This window comes from Coptis chinensis, chromosome 8 (genome assembly GCF_015680905.1).
Source record: "Coptis chinensis isolate HL-2020 chromosome 8, ASM1568090v1, whole genome shotgun sequence".
NCBI lineage: Eukaryota > Viridiplantae > Streptophyta > Magnoliopsida > Ranunculales > Ranunculaceae > Coptis > Coptis chinensis.
The window spans coordinates 11,064,450-11,083,902 of NC_141463.1; the positions used below are offsets into that span (position 1 = coordinate 11,064,450).

At 36.1% G+C, this 19,453-nt stretch overlaps 1 long non-coding RNA gene and 1 pseudogene across 5 annotated transcripts; both read left to right on the forward strand.

Moving 5' to 3' along the window:
* Positions 1-10,457: 10,457 nt before the first annotated feature.
* On the forward strand, positions 10,458-19,308 carry LOC147479923 (diphthamide biosynthesis protein 3-like; annotated as a pseudogene).
* LOC147479924 (uncharacterized) lies at positions 11,143-19,174 on the forward strand. 5 transcript variants are annotated; one of them, XR_015204635.1, is made up of 6 exons: positions 11,143-11,331; positions 11,824-11,902; positions 12,333-12,405; positions 12,625-12,693; positions 12,792-12,842; positions 18,483-19,174. It is a non-coding gene; the product is annotated as an uncharacterized LOC147479924 (long non-coding RNA). The 5 variants fall into 5 exon arrangements; XR_015204632.1 differs by having other exon boundaries at positions 11,824-12,405; XR_015204633.1 differs by lacking the exon at positions 11,824-11,902.
* Positions 19,309-19,453: the final 145 nt, after the last annotated feature.

Below are 19,453 nucleotides of genomic sequence, written 5' to 3' on the forward strand. Positions count from 1 at the left end.
GTTACTTAATTTTGGTGAATTTCTGGAATTAATTGGTAGCGCTTTGAAAATCGCTTTGAGAAGTGTTACAAATCCAAAAACCAAAACATCATCGAAATTTCAAAAGAGGAAACAAAAAGAAATCCGCTCTCTCTTTCTCTCTCACACGAGCTAGGTTAGGGTTTTCTTATCTTTGCTAAGGCGATGATGAAGAAGAAGAAGAAGGAGGGTATTCTTCTTGTTTCTTCTCAAGAACACGACTTGAAAACTTGTTCTAAAGAATGAAGACTTCATGAAGGCGAAGAAGGTGTCCCACCCACTACCCTCCTCGTGAAATCTCCATTTCTCGAATGCTTTCTCTAGATCCCTCCGTTGTCGTATAAATAATCAATCTTTATTTAATTAGGCTTGTTTTATTTATTATTATTAGGGTTTAATTAGTTTTTTTGTTCAAATTAGATTGTTGGATGTTAAACAAGCCGCAGAATAAAGAAGGGAAAATTGTTCAGTATCTTGTTTTTGAATACATGGACGATTTGAAGAAGTTTATCAGAGTTTTTTGAATAATGGGGAGATTATTCCGCCTCGGACAATTAAGAATCTCATGTACCAACTTTGCAAAGGAGTTTCTTTTGCCATGGTCATGGAGTGTTGCATAGGGATCTGAAGCCTCACAATCTTCTCATGGACCCAAAGACAATGATGCTTAAGATAGTCGATCTCGGTCTTGCTTTCGGCGTTCACTTTGCCAATGAAGAAGTATACTCATGAGGTACTTACTACATATAGTCCTATGACTATGATGTTAAAATTTGTTAGTTAGATAGTAATGTTGAATTTGAGCGATGGTTTGGATCCTTACTGCGTGGTATCGAGCTTTGAAGCTACGCGATTACTCGACCCGAAAGACATCTGGTCCGGTTGGTTGTATTTTTGGTAATAAATCACTCTTACTTGTAAGAATTGTTTTAATTCAGGTTAAGCTTTTGAGTGCCTTTCTCGTTTGTACTTTCGAGATTTGTTCTTGGTAATGTGTCTAATTCTTCTCGCATCTTTGATTCGGGCTACTTGGTACCGGGTTGTTCTGTTGCACTATCTAGAGGTATGTTTTCCAATATATCATTAATACTCACATGCAAATGTATGCCCGAAATGACCGCTTATGTTCTTTCTTTCTTTTTGCTTTTTTTGTATTTTTGTTACGTAGACCGCAAGATTCAGACAGTTTTGGGATGAGGCTGCAAAAAACACAGCATACTTGAAGTTGTGCCAGGTAAATATACAAGTTTTTCTTATATCCATAAATTCAATCGGATCTGCTTTCATGTTAAATGCCCATTTCTTATATCTGATTTTGAAATATAGGATGACAATTTACCACTCTACTAATATGGCTCTTTGTTACCATATCAGTAGAGTGATATGGCTCTTTGCTACCGATATGTCCAGAAGGTGAAGGAAAGAGAATTAATTTTGAGACCACGTGTCTTGGATTATTTCAAATATAAGCAATGTTATTTACATAACTTTGGAGCTATGATTGGTTTCTTATTAGATGCTAGAGTTTAAGAGGTGTGAAGAATTAGGTGATCTTTATCTTGAGTTGTAATGATCAATAGAAAGATTGAAAATGAAATCTAAAGTTTAACACCTCTATTAAGAAAGTTACCGTTTAGGATTTGTATATAAAGAAGAAGAAAGGTGAGATCAATAAAGCAGATATGTTTCTTTAAGAACTTTAAATACTGAATTGAGTTTCTTATTATTTTTTGTCTCTATGATAAACTCTTTAGGAAAAGCAAATTTAAGTTTGAAGCAATCCGGTGCTAGATCTGACCTATGGGCTGGTATGATCTGTTCATTTGTTACTTTGTGTGGCGTTTTACTCTCCTCTATAGTTAAATAGCAGTTCTTAGTATCAGGAATGAAGTAAAGACAAAATATCAGAAACATCTGTCTTGATATACTTGGAATATTAGGAGCTCCATCAAATACATAGAATTTTTCTTATATTGGAATAAGTGCAGGTGGCCTGTTGAGGGATTGGGCTAAAGGACCTTTATATATATGCTGTCGATGATTTCTAATATGCTCACTTTTTTAATCCATTTACACATTTCATTCCACTGTCCAAGTCCCATTTCCTTAATTTTTCCCTAAGTGATCGTTTCCACATCATTTCATCTTTGTTGTTGTTTTATATATTTATGTTGATGACATTGATTCTCTTAAAAGGATATGCTTTTATATTGTAGTGACTGATGTTCATGGAAGAACATTTGGAGTGTGGACACTTCTGACTTGCACCCTTTGCTTTCTTTGAGCATTCAACCTTGAGAACAAGCGCCGTATGCCGTGATCTTCCTATCATTCATCTATGCCTTGGGCCACTTCTTGAGTGAATTTCTAATCTACCATACAATGGCCATTGCTAATCTAACAACAATTGGCTTCTTTTGCGGTATGAAAATTCCTACTATAACCTGAGGTCATTTTTCTTATAACTTGGCTATTCTAATTATGAAACCTACGTCTCATTAGCCTTTCACCGAAGCTTTGTCTATGGCATTCCATTTGGTCCGACTCTCACCACCCCCGCTTCTTAATCTGGCTGGGTCATTTCTTGATTCAAGATCAATTAGTGCTAGGTCAATGGGGTCAGCCATCGGGTCCGCTTCGATCTCCAACAATTTGCCATGGGTCTCCATCTCAATCGAGATGTATATGCACCTTTGGTGTGCGGATAATCCCCGACGGGTGAATTTGTTCCCACGGAGCTGTGGGGATGTGGCGAAACCAGGAGCGGGGCGAAATGTTACCTTTGCCTATAGATCCATAACCCGTTATCGATCACAAGATGTATGAGCAGCAGGATCTCGCTTCATTTTTACTTCATAAACTAGCTCTACCATTGCTTCCTCCGCTATTATACTCATTTGGGTTCTCGACCGGATCGGGTAAACAACTCGCGACAATCTTTGGATCAACCACCCTATGTCTTTTTGCTCGATCGATTCCCTCGCCTATCTTTGGTGGCTCTGCCGACTCGGATGGATCCACTACTATTGATGCCGCTAGGGTCTCATCTTGATCCCGAAGGTATGCGGTGAAGTGATCGCGGTTATGCATCCGCCCCTCGCTACCGATGGATCAACATATCACGGCCTATAATGCCACTAGCACTGGCTGGTGGATATGCCACATCGATGGCTAGCTCTTCACCGGTCTTGGATATGCAAAAGGTATGGATCAATATATGATACACTGGCTTAGATGTGGTCTCGATATCAATCGGATAGGCAACTAGGTATGTTTCTTTGGGTATTACGTTGTTGGTTGAAATGAATCAATCGGATTCGTCGATCCTATACCTCTAAGCGTAGATCTTTAATAACACAGGTGCCCCGGATCACATTAATCAACGGAATCAACCGCTTCTTATAGTAATGCTTAAACCGGCTCTGTAGGATCTAGTACTGTTGGTGGTTCCCGATAATGAGATTTGATCGACTAGCTCAACTGCTTATTCAACAGAATCTACTACTTAGTGAAATGTTAAATTTTGTACCGTCAGGTTTAGGATCTCTTTCAGGATGGGGAGTAGTGGAGGAACGTTCCGCGATTCCAGATTTTGAAAACTCCATTCTTACGGTTCACTATCTCCCGCTTCACTATTTTCTTGCTAAGATGGAGTTAGAATAGCCACATCTCGATTCCAACATAGATCTAATTTCTACTGCCCTAGCCCAACCTAACATGCCAAACAAACCTTGGTGGAGCACTAAATCATTCGTTCTCTTTATTTCCTCCCTTTACTCATAAAGGAAAGAAAAAGGTTTTGAGCAAGCAACACAGGTGGGGCACTTCCACACAATTAATTCCTTTTGAGCTTCCACTTATTGGGAAGTAATATATTGTGCATATTTGACTAAAGTACCACAGGGCACATAAGTTTTGTTTCATTCATAACTTGCACTAGTACATACATAGCTAGTCATGGAATGAATACTTTTATATATATTCTTGAGCAATGGAGCACATGACCCTCATTGTTTTTATAACCCGTTATACTAACTCTACAAGGATCGCGTGACCTCGACCCGTGTCAATGTCTTCACAATTTATCATTATTTGTTGACTTTTTAGGTTTGGTTTTCCCTATTGGTGGACTACTCAGTATCTGAGTTTGCATTGTGCTTAAGGAATATAAAACAGGTTAAACAAATCTTTCGTACAACTCTTTCTTACCTTTTTTTTTTATCTACAATTTCTCTGCCCCATTTATCTCTGTGTTTGAAACTAATGTCTTGATGACTAGATGCTTCTAGTTGGGTTTGCTCTATATATTATCATTGGACACAAGTGTTTGTTTGAAAATTTGAATTTCACTTGGTACAAAGTAGGTCGACCTGCTCTATACATTATTATGTTCCGACCCCTTCTTTTTAGAGTTATTTTGGGTCCATGGCTTGCTAGTACATGTTGATGCATGACAATATTTTTGGGCAGTCCTAGGTTTATAGAAGTGGTGCTTTTGTTTATATATAAAGTGTTTCAAAGCCTTTTAGAATATCATTTTGTTGTCGTTCAATGTGTTGTTCAGTGTGTTGTGTAGAGTATCAATTTGATGGAGGGAAAAGCAAGAAATAGACCAAAATAATTGCTCCCTAATCAAATGACCATGCTCACCTCAAGCTCCTCGTCAAGGTAAAAGCTTAAAATTCCACCCTCCATTTTCTCATTTATTCAACTTCTTACTTCTTTTTAGGTGGATTTTCAAATATTTAATTAATTGTATGAGTTTAATTAGTAATATTGTATTTCTAAGTTCATTATTTGTTTTGTAAATTTTTAGGAATTAGATGGACTTTGTGGAGCCGCACTAGGATTTATAGTGAGTGAAGCCATCACCAATACTTGGTATTGCAATGATTCGAGATTGTTTGGAAAGTCGTATTGAATATGTTACCCTTATTTAATTTGTAAATATGAATTTGTAACTCTTAGAAAATATTTTGAAGTTATATTGCATATATGGTTTAACAAATATTCTATTTTTTTTCAGTCTTTTGATTGTGTTTGCTATTATTTACTTGTCAAATGGTATGAAAAATGAATGCGGACTTTATCATGGAATTGAGATGTTTGTTTCAATATTGAACAAGTAGTTTCAATATTAAAATATATATATATATATATATATAATATATATATATATATATATATATATACCACGGTTTGGCATAAATCGTAGTGTTTAGTATAACTATATACCACTGTATTATAACACATACACTAATATAAACCACGGTTTCAATAGCTTATATGCCACGGTTATGTTGACAACCGTGGTATATAATGGGCATTACAAACCACGGTTCTTTGAAAAACCGTGGTATCCGTTAAACATATATACCACAGTTTTGCTATTATTATATACCACACCACCTATTGTCACGGTTGTATAACAGTGGTAAATATATTTATACCACACTTAAAAACAGTGGTATAAGTGTCATTCTGTAGTAGATAGGCATGTGAATATGATATTTTTATGAACATGAAATATTACAAAGTCTTAGTTATTCTAGGAATGCAAAATTTAGTGTGCATAGCTTAGTATTCTAAACATATTCAGACCATGTATATAGTTTGCATATTGTGGGGAAAAATAAATAAAACTACACCATTACTTTGATGGACTAGACATTTGGTTTTTCTTCATGTGTTATGTGGGCAATTGTTAGGATCATTTTTAAGAGCATTTGCAATTGCCAGACACTTAATAGCCTTGACACAAGCATGTTAAGTTTTTGTTTTTTGGTTAAGTGAAGGTGCTTGCAAAAGTAAGTGCAAGCCATGTTCACTCTATTTTGTTTTTTGTTCTATGCGTGTGTCTATGTATTGTTAGATACTTACACCAATCGTGCTTGCATTTGCAAGTGCTAGAGGACGTATATGCAATTGGTATGGCCAAAGTAATTGGATTAGATGGACTACAATATCGATTTTTTTCGATTTCTTTGGTTGTAAAATATGATTCGCATGAGTGTGTGTTACATAAGTGATTTCTTAAATCCCAATCTGGGAGTCCATTTAATTGTACATTGATCTATTAATTCCAGATGGGTGGTAAGCAATTTTTTTGTGTTGGATAGTAGTTCATTAGACAGCTAAGGATATATGTAATTGTTTGGTTTTGATCGTTGCCTCGAGATTTCAGTTGTTAAGCCATGTAGTGGTATCTCACTACTACAGAAATGGACATTAACCACGGTTGGTCAAACGACAACTTGTTTGCTTTTTTACTAGCTAAAATAGTTTGATTGCATGTTGTTATAGTCTGCTCAGTCCAGCAGCAATGGACTGATTTCCAGCAGCGTTTTGATGTAGCTCGAATCATATTTTGGTTTCAGCGACTTACATAAAAAACATAGTATTTTATGTCTGTTAGTCCTCTCGTACTAGGGTTGGCTCTCGCACAAGCGACTAATCAATTCCAACAAAGCAAGGCTTGCAGGATCAAGTGGGCAGAGCAGAACTTGACAGATCTCGCAGCTACAAAGCTAGCAGGCAGCTTTCTAAAATGGCTACTGCATCTGCGCTTTGCTACGATTTGGGGCAGCCTATTTTCTAATGAATCCTCTTTTGTTGCATTTGGCTATCAGAATCAGAAGTTATGCTGGTTCGAATATGGCCTGGTCAAAGTTGAAATTTTATTCTTATATATGTCTTATTTAGATAGCTAGGCTCTATTAATGGAGCAAGTCATAGGGAAAGATGAATCATACGTTATAGAAACACTATTAGAAACAAATTGTTTGCTTGTAGTGTAAATATATTATTTAGAAGTTTCCATTGGTTAATTGTGTTAGTTTTCTTTGGTTAAATATAGATGTTATACTTGTCGCAACAAGGGGTTAGCAATTCTGCGAATTGACGGTGTGAGATATTATGTCATTCCCCTTGGGGAGTCTTTGACTGTATCAAGTTCACCTTGACGTGGAGCAAGATGTTTTTGTTTACAGTTTGCATCTTTTCCTATTTTTTGGTATTACGTACTATGTTAAAGAAAAACACTATCTACCTTGAGCTATTTGTTATGCACTTAAATTGTTTCAAAAGTTTTCACTGTTTCATTTCCTTTGTATATCATTATTTTAAACATTCCCATCCTTTGTAACATACAGTTGTTATACTCATCCCAACAAGAGAGTTGGCACTTCAAACATCTCAAGTATGTAAGTAGCTTGGAAAACATTTATTCTTATTCTTCTATACAGTTCTTAACACTTCTTATTCTTTTTCCTTGTAACTTTATTCTTTTAATCAATTACCTTTAAGCGAAAAAAAGCTTGGAAAACATTTGAAGATTCAAGTCATGGTTACCATAGGAGGAACCAGTTTAAAAGACGACATCATGCATTTATAACAACCTAGCAGAATACTTGATCTCACAAAGAAAGGTGTTTGTGTCTTGAAGGATTGCTCGATGTTTGTTATGGATGAGGTATATTATTGCAAGTGGAGTTAGTTTTTTTTTGTTCGTGTCTTATGCCGCCGTAAACGTGGCTTGTAAAACTTGCTTATTTATTGCATTCAGTGCTTATTAGTCGCGTCATGGAAACTTGTTTAGATAATATTTTTGAAATTAAGGTATAAGTTGTCATATAATACACTTAGCATTATATTTTTTTTTATGGTAATCTTCATTCTTAAGTTATTACCTCTTGATCATTGATCGTGCAGATGACAAACTTAACACCCAAAGATACCTACACACAAGATGAACTTAATGTTGTTCGACTTCAAATTTTGAAGTTCATCCACCGAATCAAATGTTCAAGCTGGCGAGGTTTTGACCCCTTCAAAAGGTTTGGGGATTGATCTCAACATTTGCATATTAGGTGTTGTCAAACTCTTTTGATGTATATGTAGAACTAAGTATATTACACTTTTGATATTTTGGAAGGAACACGTTGGTCATTATTTTTATGCTTTAGATGGAACAAGTAGATTGGATTGTTCTTTCTTTATTGACGGGAAAAAGTTATTAAATTATTTTAGCATTGCTGCGTGTTGGATGGTCTAAATTCGTTTATTTAGTTTGTTGCATGATGTATTGTTTAAGCAATGTGTTTTTATCATTCAGTGTGGATATGGTGAAAATGGCAGGTGTGAATAATTTTGCAGGTTTATAGGATGAAATCAAATAATCAAGGTTTTATTTTTTTGATTTTTTTGATTTTTTTTTTTTTTTTTTGGGTTGATAGGATGAAATCAAATAATCAGGGTTTTTTTTTTGAAAAAAAAGAGTATAAACCACAGTTTTGTAAGCACAGTGGTTTAAAGAGATTGTATAACCCACGGTTTGCATCAAACAGTGGTAATTATTATCAACATTTCCCAATAAAAAGAGCCAATCGTAAAGACTATTAACCAGACTATTAACCACGGTTTTTTATATCATAATACCACCGTTTTTCCAAAACCGTGGTATATAAGAGATACTTATATAACAGTGGTTAATGAGCTTTTCTATAGTAGTGATCTATCACATTTTATATTGAACTTTGAACATTTTTTTGGCTTGGTTGAGATCTACATTTGTTAGAGGGACCATTATTAGCTTCATTATATTTTTGATAGTTGCATATAATCTGATTAGCTTGGCAGTGTCATAGTCTCTCTTACAGTATTACTCACACAACCTATATTTACTGTAGAATGATGCTACCATCTCTACGTGTCTTGGTCTTCAAAGTTCAGACATGGAATAGAATGTTTCAAATGAGAACTTTAATTTTAATAATATTCACTATTCAGTATTCTCTAAGAAATGTTGAACGCTTAATTAAGGCAATTAATTCATCTTGGGTCCTTGGTACAACTTTTTGTACTAAACTCTCTGTATACGAGTATATTCAGCTTTGCATTGTATTAATGCCATGATAAATATTTTTATTTTATTCTTTGCTTTGGGGATATTTTATCTCGAAGAAAGTGTTTATATCTCCAATTCAAAATACCTACCATATTATTTTTCAAATCTCACAAGTTTTTCAAGGCCTACAATATGCTAGGTATTTTGAATTGTCTGAATTTTAAAGACCTTAACACCTAGAGATGGTAGTATCCAAAAATAGAAATGCTTCTGTTTGTTTGTATTTGAAATGTATCAAGATAGTTGTTTTTGGTATTTTTTTTTCCAAATGGTTGTGGAATTTGAGTACTTATTATTATTATTATTTTTAATTTTTTTTTAATGAATTGTCATTTTCAGTTGCCAACAATTTTCCATTTTTCACCGTCTTTACTATACTAATTAGTTTTAAATATATAGTTTTGTTAGTATTCAATGGCAAGAATGTGAGTTTTCCAATTGATCCACAAAGAAAAGATATCATTCGATGTAATCACTATATCTTTTTTTTGTTTGTTTTCATTTGATTGGGTTGATTTATCTTTTCAGCAAACATCTTGAATACTACTTCAGTCATTTTATTCAGGTAGACATTTAGGGATTATTTGTTTTTTCTTTTTTTCAGCATTCAGAGGTGTTGAAACATTAGTTTTCAGCATTCAGCGATTTCGAGAGTTGTTTGTTTTTTCAACAGTCTTTAACGTTCAGCGGAAAACTTGTCTTTAGCGTTCCGTGGTCACATCCCTCCTTAACGCTGAATCTGTGTCATTGTTGAAGGATGTGACGAGCATGTCCTTCATCGGCCCAAAATTGAACTACTCATTTGCAAAACATAACAAAGAGAGAGGGAGATAGAGAGAGCGATAAAAAGAGAGAAATCAAACATAAGGATGTGTTATCTGATGGGAAAGAAACAAGAAGAGAGATTGGGATGAAAAGATAGATAGGAGGAGAGAGAGATTGGGTCAATTGGTGAAGAATACGATGGGAGGAAATAGAAAGAGATTAGTTTTTATTTACTTTTTGGTTAAGAAATCTGAAGTGTAGACAATCCCATACATTTGTTAGAATATTTTTTTCCAAGCACGTCCAAAGTCCCATTTGTTTTCTTCTATAGACAATAATTACCATTCAAATAAAGAATCATAATAATACTAAAATTGAATGTTCAAACCTGAAAAATATGCTGAAAATTAAATAGATTATGTATTTATTTTTATTTTTTTGGTAATGAATCGATTATGTACTTAATTCAGTAAATATCATAGTGTGTTGACTTCTATCCATATAAATTATACATTTTCTATTACAAATAAATGCAAATTTTCTAATTTTTTTTGTATTTTTTATACAATTAAATTTGTGTTTAACATAGATAACAATGTAATAAGGGTGAAATTGTCCAAATTATTTTTATTCAAAGATTCAAAGTCAGGTCATTATGACAGAAAAACAAATGTGATTTTAAGAGTTCAATTCAAGATTAAGAGAGTGGGCCATTTAGCACTTTCGGCATTGAGAGGCTCAAAAACAAACCAACCCTTTGTAGAGAGCTAGAAAAAAAGGATGTCATACGATGATGTAGAGATTGAAGACATGGAGTGGAATGAAGAGCTTTCGCCTACACGTATCCATGTCCCCGTGGGGATCTATTTCAGATCACCTAAGAAGAAGTCAAAATAGGAGAAGAAATTGCTCGATGCCCTAGCTGTTCTCTGTATATTACTGTCATCTATATAATAAGCTAAGGTTTTATTTGGCGCTACAGGACAAAATAATAAACAAAGGACGGTCAAGATCTTTTTAGACAAATCTAACGGCTGTGCAAAACCCAACAATTTCTCTTTAGAAAAACCCCTTCCTTTCTTCTCCAATAGGCGTAAATTAAACCCCAACAATTTCTCTTCCCCCTCTTTGAAAGCAAGGTGCTGCAAACAGTAAAATCTGAGCTGAACCTTTTCGATTCAAGTAAAGATAAAATCTGAACTGAACCTTTTTGATCTGAACTGAACCTTTTCGATTCAAGTAAAGATGAAGGGTTGAATATTCATTGATATGCTATTATCCCCTGGTAGAGAGAGTACGATACATCGGTGTAAAAGATTGAGTGGGATCTGTGAGGTTGGTTATAGTAGCTGCTTGAGTACGAACTTATCATCCGAATTGAAGAAGGAAGAAGGAAGTAGTCGCTTCCAAAGTCTTGACGGTCGCTGACTCCCAGTCACTAAGTTCTGAAGGAGCAACACTTGAGGGAAAGAATTGATGTTGTGATTACCAGCATTTGAATTTGAATTTAATTTCACCTAACAGTCCCCCCTTTTCTTCATAACCTGGTCTTGAACCAATAAAGGAGGAATAATAGGGCCACAACCAAAGAGAGAGTTGTCAACAAGCCTTAGTGATCTTTTGGCATAGACTTCATTTGTGAGGTTGGTAAGAATTTTGTATTTGATGTATGTGTTCTCAGTATATCCATGAGATAAAACTGAGATGTTTTCACATGTTCTTATGGAGCTATTAATTAAAAAAAAAAAAAAAGGTAGCCATTATTACAAAGTGGGATTTTACCAAAAGGAAACTTCAAAATAGAACCTCCACATGCTGTTGGAGCACACCGGTTGTAGTAATAGCTTATTGAGTCGTTGGTGGTGGTGTTATTGACTGAGTTAATTGTTTGGAAGAGAGTTGAGAAGCAGAAGATGATTTGTTTTAGGGTTCATGGGTTACTTAGGAGTTAGTGTTTTGAAGTATACTGATGTACGTGGTTTTGTTCATTGCTTTTTAATGCTGCTACATATATGTGATATTAGGAACTCATTCCATGCGCTTCGTACAAATAAGTACGTGTATGTTGTATGAGATAGGTAGTAGGTACATAGGCATTTGTTGTTTTGAATGTTGTTATTCTAATTTGTGCGTAGTCACCATGGACCAATAGAGAACAGTGTTGATGCATTGGGCAAGGCCGTGGGATCATATTCAAAACAAATGGTTGACAAAGTTAAGTTATGTTAATTCTTGATATCATTATTGTCTTCCCCAGTTATATTTGTTTAGTTCTAAATAAAAGTATCAATACATAATATATTCTTATTGTTTTCCATTTAATTTTATCTAATTTTCATGTCATTTTGTGGAGGGTTGTCAGTATAGAAATAAAATCTTTAGCATTTTAGATGGTTGCAGTCTAAATTTATTCACACTTCTTTTATTCCTTTAGTGCCTCATATTGGTTGGCATTGTAAACACTTGGAGAGCCTACTAGGATTTTTGAGAGAATTCAATTTCAATTGTCAATCTCGCAGCAAGACCAATTTTGGGTGAATTTGAGGGTTTATTGTCCTACCACTCTGTTCGACTCTTTGGCACTTGCATTTGCTCTTTGGAAATTGCAAAGCATAATATATTTTTTTCTCTTTTAATGGCACAGATGATATCATCAAGATGATCAAGAAATCTACTGCAAAAGTGCCAAAAAACACCTCGGTTAGTGTGGTTTTAACGTAAGTAGTCATAATCCCTTTCGACTCAATTTTGTTTCTAATTCATTCATCACAAAAATATTCCAGGTATAATATTTCACCCGCTTTTGTCCAGTTACATATCTATCATTATATTGATTGTTTGTTATTTACGGGAATCGAAATGTCATTTGAATATTGTCTATCATGAAAATCAGTCTATTACAACATTGTTTGAACTTAATTTGATTTTTTGTTCAGGAGGATATTCATAAGCTTCTCTTGAGTTTCACATAAGTTGGTTAGAAATCCCCTAAACCAATATTTCAGGTATAATATTTAACCCGCTTTTGTTCTCAGAACTCCCCTTATTAAACCATCATTTCAATTATTATACCATTTAACTTTCTGCATAATTTCCTTCCTAGGCAATCATGGTGAAAGAGCGAATTCAAGCTGTGCAAGAGCGAATTGCAACAGTATGAAATACTATTATATGTGATTTCACTTTGTCTATCACACACATATATTTGTTCACACATATATATTTGTCCAGTTACATATCTATCATTATATTGATTGTTTGTTATTTACGAGTACAACTATATCAACATATTAACGGGTGTATCTTAGGTCGCGACTTCATTACCACAAACTGGAGAAATGAAAGGAGGGGAAAGGAGTCGATTAATTCACACGCCAATTCCACAAAGACGACATCCGCATTCGCCTCCCAATCCGATATATGTGCCTCCTTATCAAGATATGCTACCCCCAATTTAGTATATGTGCCTCCTAATCGAAGATCTACTCCTTCTCCATCTGATGTGCCTCATAATCGAAGATATACTCCTTCTCCATCGGTTGTGCCTCATAATCGAAGATCTACTCCTTCTCCATCTGTTGTGCCTCATAATCGAAGATCTACTCCTTCTCCATCGGTTGTGCCTCATAATCAAAGATCTAATGCAGCTCCTAATAGACTATCTGTTGTGCCTCCTAATCGAAAATTTACTGCAGCTCCCAATAGGCTATCTGTTGTGCCTCCTAATCGAAGATCCACCGCAGAGTTCTCACTAGGCTATATGTTATGCCTCCTAATCGAAGTTTTATTACGGTTCCCAATATGTTATCTGTTGTGCCTCCTACCAAAGATCTATTGCAATCATTTAATCGGAGATCTGTTTAACAACGTCTTCAAGAGAAAGTGGAAATGCAAGTGCCTCTAAATCACGATCAAATTACTATAGCACAACAAAATCGGAGACAGAGAGAGAAAAAAGATGTTATGTCCGATTACATTGCAGATTCCTTTAAGAAGACGAGGTCAACGCATCTGAAGTTGGGTCATCTTCATCAATGTATGATATATCTCTACTGAGAAAGCCCCTCCAAATACACAAAAGATGTAACAATGCAAAGTTGTGAGAATAACACTATGTAAGTTAAGCGCTTAAATTCTCACTCTTATGTTAGGTTTCAACATATCGTAAAACGTGATATATCATAGGTCTATTTTTGCAGTGATCATGATATGACTAGATTTGACGAAAGTAAAGAAGAAATTCTTAATTCTCATAGAGGTCATGCGCTTCCAGTTCCAAATCGCCGTCACTTTTTGGGAAAGATGGATGTTCTTTGTCCATTTTGTTCGGCCCTTCATTGGAAAGATGAACAGTTATCGAAATCAAGGCGCAACCGACCTTTATTTGGAACTTGCTGTTTACAAGGAAAAGTTAAGCTACCGCTTCTTTCTCCACTGCCTCCGGCACTTAAATCTTTATTCGAAGGATCTAATAAACGTGCAAGATTATTCCGTGAGCAGATTCGGCAATACAATGTGTGTAATGCCTTTACCAGTCTTGGTTGTAAATTTAACGATCGTGTGTTACATGGACGTGGTCCTACCTCATTCACTGTTCATGGAGAGTTGCGGCATCAAATCGGTTCATTGTTGCCTGATCCAGGGATGGAACCTAAGTTTTCACAACTTTATATTTATGATCCCCTAGCTGCTTTGGATCACCGCCACAATCGTAAATCGAATTTGTCAAGGGAAGTGTTGAAAACTGCATAAGAAACTCTTTTGCAGACCCACAAGTTTTTGTGATATCTATAAGTAAGCATTTGAGGTTTTAATCGAAAATGCTTCGAGAATAACAATGTTCGGTCCATCTACACTATGATCCGCTGCTCGATAGACGAAGGTACAACCTTCCGGACAACCGATGAGATTGCAGTGATATTGCCCGGAGATGGGAGTAAGGTTGATGCCATGCGTGATATTGTAATTGCCGCTTTGAGAGGAGGGCATGAGTTGGAACGGATAAGTTTAATGTCATCCCGCTTTATTTGCCTTTGCATTATGTTCTTCTGTTTCCTTATGGGGATTTGGGTTGGTCACCGATTTAAAGTTGTGGGGACGCCAAGAGAAATGCTCCAAGCAATGCAAGACTCACCCAATTATTGTATTACGCCTTACCGTTTGTTTGAACGACCCACGAGTACTCATCCATCTTCTTTGGGGTGTAAATTGTTGCATGAATTTTGGTTGATGCTTGGGCTGCATATGAACAGAACCGTCTGCGATATATTAGACTAAATCAAGACACCATCCGTTCGGATGTGTACAAGTGCTTGACAGATGTTGCACTTGAGGGATTAAGTCCTGATCAAATTGGCCAACGGTTCATTTTGCCTTCCTCGCATGTTGGAAGTCCAAGGCACATGTACGAGATTTTTCAGGATTCAATGGCTATCACCCGGCACTATAAGCACCCAGATATTTTTCTTACGGTGACTGCAAACCCTAATTGGCAGGAAATTAAAGATGCGCTCAAGGAACACCAAACTTCAACACTTCGGCCTGAAATAGTTGCACGGGTATTCGAGCTGAAACGAAAAGCAATTATGAAAGAAATCTTGAAGAATGATATCTTCGGTCGGGTGGTTGCATATGTTTATACCATTGAATTTCAGAAGCGCGGTCTTCCACACATGCATTGCCTTTTATTTCTCGCGCATGATGATAAGATTCGAAACAGTGAGCAAGTGGATAAATTTGTATGTGCTGAATTCCCAGACCCCGACACCCACCCTGCATTGTTTGAAACAGTGAAGAAGTGCATGGTTCATGGCCCCTGTGGTGATCGAGATCCGAGTGCTTCATGTATGGAAAATGGTCGATGCACCAAAGGCTATCCAAAAGAGTTTGTGGAGGAAACAATTATGGATAAAAAAGGGTACTCCATTTACCAAGGCGCGCGATTAATCGGCAAGAAATATTTTGTGAAGAGGAAGAATAAAATGGTTAAAGTTGATAATGGAGATGTTGTTCCTATAATGCATATCCATTCTGAAATGTTTGATCGCCATATCAATGTTGAAGTTTGTGCATCGTGTCAAGCTGTTAAATATATTAACAAGTACATCTACAAAGGCTATGACAAAGCAAATGATGGTGGCAGCAGGAAACAAATGATGAGATTCAAGAATATATCGATGCAAGGTACATTGGACCAACGAAGCTCGTGATGGCATCTATTTCAGAATCCAATGCATAAAGAGTTTCCAAGTGTCCAACGATTGGCGCTTCATTTGGAAGGTATGCATAGGGTTGTTTTCAATAGCAAAGATCCTATGGATGCAATTCTTGCCCGAGCCAGAGACCAAACTTCAACACTGACAGCTTTCTTTAAACGTTGTGATGAAGATCCAGATGCACGAGCATATACTTATCAAGAATTTCCACGACACTATGTTTTCCACAAAGACTCTCAAGAGTGGACTCCTAGGACTCAGGGACCTTCCATTGGTAGGATGTATTTTGCAAGCCCTAATGCCGGGGAGAGGTTTTATCTACGCTTGCTACTTCTATCGTTGTAAAATGGCCTACCTCCTTTGCATATCTTTATAAAGTTGGTGATACCGTGTACAAACACATACAAAGAAGCATGTATTGCCCGTGGGTCTGTTGGAAGTCGATGATGAGTGGATACAATGCCTAGAAGAGGGCGATAATGAAAAACGGATATCAACGCGGAGGTTGTTTTGTGTAATTCTTTTAGAGTGTCATCCGTTACGACCGGATCTACTTTGGAGCAAATTTGCATCGAAAGTATATGTGATGATCTTGGACACGGCTTCGAACAAAACATGGCATCCCTGATCCAACCGATGAGCAAATAACAGATTACGGCTTATATTTGGTGGAACAAATCCTTTTAGAATCACGGGAAGACATTGGAAGATTTCCGCCCATGCCAAAGCAAAAGGAGGATTGGAGCAAAATTGTTGGCAATAGGCTCATTTGGGAGCAACGCCAACTTCAAAGATGAAGGCATAGGAGAAGAGGTGCTGTAGTTGATGTGAGTCATCTTAATGATTTAACAACTTCATGCTTATTATCTTCGGGCCGCGGATCGATTCAAGATATGGTGACAAGGGCAAACTTTTCTTTTGAATGGAGCAACCGGGTACAGGAAAAACTTTTTGTATAATACAATTGCAAAGATGCGCCGCAAAGATGGGCCTTATTGTTATCATGGTGGCATCATCAGGAATTGCATCTTTGTTATTGTCTGGTGGACGCACTGCTCATTCTACATTTAAAATTCCAATTGATGTGATGGATACCACTTTTTGCGGCTTTGCTAAACATTCCGACCTTGCTGACCTATTTAAAGAAACAAAACTAATTGTTTGGGACGAGGTGCCCATGCAACATAGATACTGTGTTGAGGCTGTAGATAGAACACTTCAAGATATTTGCGGAAACAAGAAGATATTTGGTGGTATCACTACAGTTCTTGGTGGTGATTTTCGACAAACACTACCTGTTATACCGTTAGGCCAGAGAGAGCAATTTGTTGGTGCATCACTACGGCGCTCTTTCCTTTGGAGTTATTTAGAAGTTTTGCACTTGGTACAGAACATGCGGCTTGAAATGGCGGAGTCCGAGAATGTCGAATTCGCCGATTTTTTGTTGGAGGTGTGTTATTAATGCCTTCTAATTATAATGGTTTTTCTCTATTAGTTCCATATATAAACGAACTATTTTAGAAACTAATGAATTCATTTTTTGCTTTGATTCATTTAGATTGGTTCGAATCCCAAAGAATGCGTACAATTGCCGAATGGAATCTGCAAGTGTACCAATATCCAAGAACTCATATTCTCTCGATATCCCCAATTGGATGTTATGGACACACCGCCTCCAACTTTCTTAACCGATCGCACTATTCTTGCTGCCCGTAATGATGATGTGAGTGCAATTAATGAGGTTGCAATGAATTTGTTCCCCTGGTGAAGCGCCGAGTATTTGGTCGCAGATAAAATTATCGAAGATGATATTGATAATCCAAGTGGGCTCACTATCCCACCGAAGTTTCTCAACTCCCTCGACCCCTTCTAGCTTACCACCTTTCAATCTCAAGTTAAAACACGGATGCCCTATAATGTTGTTTTCGGGAACATAGCACCTAAAGATGGCCTTTGCAATGGGACACGACTTATGGTGCTTCAATAATGAGTAAAGTCCTTCAAGCCAAAATTTTGACTGGAGAGAAAGCTGGAAATCCGGTACTCATCCCAAGAATATCTCTGGCTCCCTCAAATTCAGAGTTGCCTTTCAAACTATCAAGGCGACAATTCCCTGTTCGACTAGCTTATGCCATGACAATTAATAAGTCGCAAGGTCAGTCAGTGAAATATGTTGGCATTGATTTGAGGACACCAGTTTTCAGTCATGGGCAACTCTATGTGGCCATGTCCAGATGTACTTCTTCAAAAAGAATATCCGTTTTTCTTCCACCTAATGCAAGAAATTGTACCACAAATGTCGTATACCCAGAAGTTCTTCTCTAAGAACATCGATACCAATGAGAAAAGGTGAGTGAGAAATTAAAGAATGTTACTTTTATTGGTTTAGAAATTAAAAAATATGTTGTATCCATATATATGCTATGTAAGTTTTTATGATAGGTTTTTTTTTTTTATGATAGTGTGGATACTTAAAAATAAGAATAGAGATTATTTTATTTTGAGAACCATCTCTTTTGTAAACAATATGCTAAATGTATCAAGTCTAAAAAAATCATGTGTATGTGGTTTGTTTGCAGGTACAAAGTTAAATTGCCATAATTTTTCAGCGACATGATTGTAGTCTTTGCTCCATGGCGCATTTATCCATATGGTAGCAGAATTGTGTGAACAGTATGCATAGAGGGGAGAATGAGAGAAATGAGGAACTCGATCAGTGAGCGTGGAGTATTTATTTTATTTTATTTTTCCCTTTCGTTACTATAATTAGTCATAGGTGAAAAATTATGCAAAGTCTTCTTTAATATTTAATGAGTTGTCTTTTAGTTTTAGAAGTAATTTGTGTTATGTATAAATATGAAGTTATATATTTTGGTATGGTTGATCTATGAGAATTGTATTGTTTGATTTTCAGGTTATGACAGGATTTAGGTTTTTGAAATGTTGAAAATACAAAGGAAACTCTGCTGGATTTTTTTATTTTTTTTAAAAAAAAATGACGATGCTCTTAATTGAAGACTCTCTCCCTTTATTTTCATCATTCTCATTTTGATATGTATTGAATTAATGAATGTATAAGGGTATGTGTAATGAGTTGGTTTGTGAGAAATGAAATGCATAGAATTGCAATAATTAAACTCACTTGAGTATGCGTATGAAATGATTATGAAGTATAAAACTGTTGGAAATGGTTATATCATCGATCTAATGCTACCATAGAGATGGTCTCTTTTAGGGTGTTGTTCAAAAGTAATGTGTCTAGAGTGCCGACTGGCACGGGCATTCACTAGTTTACAATATGGAAGACTTTATGGGAGACTCAAACCCGAATAACAAGAACAAGAATTTGCAACAGCCAATAGCAGTCTCATAGAAAAGAATTTTTGGTCACGTTTTGGAATTGTTAGGAACTTGAAGTTTCAGTTTGTTTACGTTTTCCTTTTTCTTTTCTCCATTTGTCAATTATGTTGTAACACCTCATTTACTTTTTCAAGACTTGATAAAAATACCGAGAATAAGAAGATAATTTGTGGGATTGCTTATTTTGCCA